General features: G+C 39.7%; 1 pseudogene; it reads right to left on the reverse strand.

The window, feature by feature from the left end:
* Nucleotides 1–486: 486 nt before the first annotated feature.
* On the reverse strand, nt 487–3,253 carry LOC102837818 (annotated as a pseudogene).
* Between the last annotated feature and the right edge of the window lie 342 nt (nt 3,254–3,595).

Below are 3,595 nucleotides of genomic sequence, written 5' to 3' on the forward strand. Positions count from 1 at the left end.
CAAAGTAAGATTTTGCCTAAGCCCTTAATACCTTCCTGAACAGCCATGCAACTAAACACCCCTAGGAGATGTTGCATAAGGGAAAACAACATGGAGCAATTTGCACTTTTCCTTGGATACTAGAAACAAGGTAAAGCAAATCCAGATCTATTTGAATGAATGGCTGTCATGTTTAATACACTTGTGGCTCTATAAAACTAGAGCCACTATCATATGCTCATATATAATTAATTTTTAATAAAGTCTTGCTTGCTTCAAAATTTAAAGATGGTCTTTTTCCTGGCCAGTTATTTCAAGGAAACAATAAATAAAGTAGAAAAAGATGATTTCTTTTGTATATTTCTGTGAAAGTACAGAAAATATTTACACTTTGAGAGGTTCAGAAAATTCACTGTACAGAGTGAACAGCTTATATACAAGGTTTATAGAATTTTTCTTGTCTGGGGTATTTAAATGCAAGAGCTCTTCCAAGACAAGAAGCCACATTCATTCTTGTCCAAATCCCTCTGTCTCGTCTATTGCAAAAAGAGGTTTTTTCCTTTAGTTGTTCATAGCTTTTATATGGTGGTAGATCCAAGCAATTAAAACATGTGTGGCTTCTTGGTAACCAGGTACCTTTGCCAACTTTTTCAGTGCAAAACTTTTGAGGCCCATTACTTCTCATGAATTCAACAAATCCTCCTAGCCGTAAATGGAAGGTTCCAGTGACAAACTGCAAAAGTCACATTCGTATTTCATCGTCTGTCTCTTTCACAAACTGCCAAAACCAAATGATTTGCTTGCTATTTCTTGTATAATGTCAATAAACAGTATTTATTTGCCAATCTGTCAAGTCAACCTTCTGCATGCTACACAACATAACCTCCAATTCTTTTTCATCTAAGTACTGCAGCCATTGAAGGGGAACAACTTCATTAAAACCATCAAGAAAAGCTGTGGTCTGTTCTTGTACTTCATGACAAAAACGCCATTCTGTCATTAGACCAATATATTCATCTTTGTTTTCCTCAATCACTAGGATATTAGAATCTTCCAACTTCAAGTCATGTGAAGTCACTTTTCCCAAAATCTCCATGTTGACAGAAAAGTACATTTCTAAGCCACATTCTTCAATGTTATTGTCTCTTATCCAAATAAGGGAATTATAAAATTCAGTATTGATAGATTCCAAATCCTTAGTAGTAAGCTTTTTACTTAGCATACACTTGTAGAATGGTAAAGAGAAACCAGTATCAATAAATTTTCCATGAAAAAGTGCCATAGCGATAAAGCGACCAATAAAACAGAAGTATGAAAGGTGATCAGGATTGATGGTTGATGCTGGATTGATCTGCAGGCAGCAGTTGTTCTTGCCAGTCTACTCAAATAAACAAGACATTGGGTTCAAAACTTCATGTGAAAGCAAAAAAAAACCACCAAACATTCTCTTGCTAAACCACCATAATCAAGTCCTTCTCCTTCAAATGTTACGTATTATCACTTCCTTAAGTCATAGGGTTTTAATACCATAAACTGTTGGAAGGAATCTTCAATAATGTCTACCTGGACACATTGGTCTTCACATGAATGGGTAGTGCATTAGATTGGCACAAATAACAGAAGTGAGCAAGTTTCCACCTAAAACTGCGTTCGTAAGCGATCTATGGACCACCTTTAGTTACAGACAACTTCCCATTTCTAGGATCTTTGAATGTTGTTGTTCTTGTGTTATGGTCAACAAAGTACCTAACTCCTTCTGGAGTATATCAGATTTCCCAGCCTTCTGGCAGTGGTTCTTCATTTTGTAGGCCTTGAAGTTCTTGGATCTTCCCACTGAGTTTTTTTGTGTTATGATTCACAAAGTAAACCCTGTCTGTAGAATCTACTCTTTTTTCCCAGGCTGGTGGCAAAGGCCCATATGGGTCGTTTACTGCACCTAACATTGAAGCTGAGTAAAGGTATCGTTAGTTGAACTGTTGCATAGCTCTCTGCAATTGGTTCCGCTGACTGCCACTGTTCAATGTTTCGAACAGACTCCATGGTCGGCCACTGCCATGTTGTTGTTCCAGTGCTATGATTCACATAGTAAACTCTTCCACGATCATCAACCCTTCTCTCCCAACTTGGAGGTAAAGACTGTGGCCTCTCCCGTGTGGTTGTTCGGCTGTTATGATCCACATAAAATGTTCTACCATGAGGATCTTTTCTCTGTTCTCACCCCGATGGCAGAGTTTCTATGTTGGTATTTCCAGACTGTTGCTGTATAGGTTCCACACACCCATCTGACTGTCTTATTTTGGCAGCTTCAAAAGCAGAACCATTTACACAATTAGAGGTGGCAGGGTCTAATGTACTTCTAGTTTCAGATTCCAATGATACACTGGTAGAAGGAATACATTCATGGTTTTCTGAGGAAGTCGGTATTTCTTGAACAGAAGGCTCTTCAACAGTAGTACCAGTGTAATTTGAAGACAAGGTGGTTTCTTCAGATACTACTGCAATCCCTGTGGCAGATATATTATCAGTTGGTACAGATGAAGATGATTCTCCATTAACAGTGTCATTGGCAGGCTCAAATGCGAGTGGTTTTGGAGCTGGTGTATTTTTGGGTCTGGAAGCAACCTGAGACAGAAATGAAGGTGTGTTGTCTCTATTAACTTTATACAAACAGCTTGCGTTCTGAATTAGTGTTTGCATGTACATGATTATTCATTCCATTAGCACTTTCACCAGTCAACCTGGTAGCTGTCCTTGCTGAAGGCTCTCCATTTTCGTGCACATCATCACCATTTTTCTGTGTTTCTATGGTTGGAGACGAGTTGCAGTTTGCTAGAATTTCTTGCTCAACCACCAATCCATTAAGCACTACTGTCAAGTCACCCATTTGCACTGCACAGTTCTTGTTTTCTAAGAAAAGCTTTAATTGTTCTTTCACTCTTTCCAATTTTCTATTATGTATTAACAGAGCTTGTTTCAAATCTACTGCTGCTCTTCCTAACATAGCATCTGCTTTTAAAGTGTGATGACTCCAAACTCGAAATTCCAAAGTAGTTTGTGGGGTCACATGTACAGTTAGCTGTTCATCCCATTTTGGATTAGAAGAACTACTGGATTTTGCTGTTTTCTTAATTTCTCCATCTGCGGCTACTTCTGTATATATTGCTGTCCCAAACCCAATTCTTTTTTCTTTTCAGTTTGGCATTAGAAACAGTTACCCGTAGCCGTAAACTTCCAATATGTTACTAGTAGCAGACCTTGGTGAAGCAGTGGCCATGTCTCAAAATTCAGCTGAAACTATGTATCAAGAACTGTAACTGGGGATACAAAGATGATTCCTTCTTTAAAGGAGCTCATAGTCTAGTGAGAAGACAAACCCAGCGGAAAGCTGCACCTCCTCCTGCTGTAGGCGCCCTCACCCTTCTGCACCCAACATCGCCATCCTGCAGCAGGAACGGCAGCGGCAGCCACCCAGGCGTCAGCCCCAGCAGGCCGCCTGAAGCCACTCGAAACCCACACACCTTGCTCATGGACACCCGGCCCTACCCCTACCCCACCCCGGCCACATTCCATCCCCCTTTAAATTTAATCTTATATTCTATTCCTATTTCAAACTCTT

Source organism: Chrysochloris asiatica, unplaced genomic scaffold, assembly GCF_000296735.1.
Source record: "Chrysochloris asiatica unplaced genomic scaffold, ChrAsi1.0 scaffold00411, whole genome shotgun sequence".
In the NCBI taxonomy this organism is placed as follows: Eukaryota; Metazoa; Chordata; class Mammalia; order Afrosoricida; family Chrysochloridae; genus Chrysochloris; species Chrysochloris asiatica.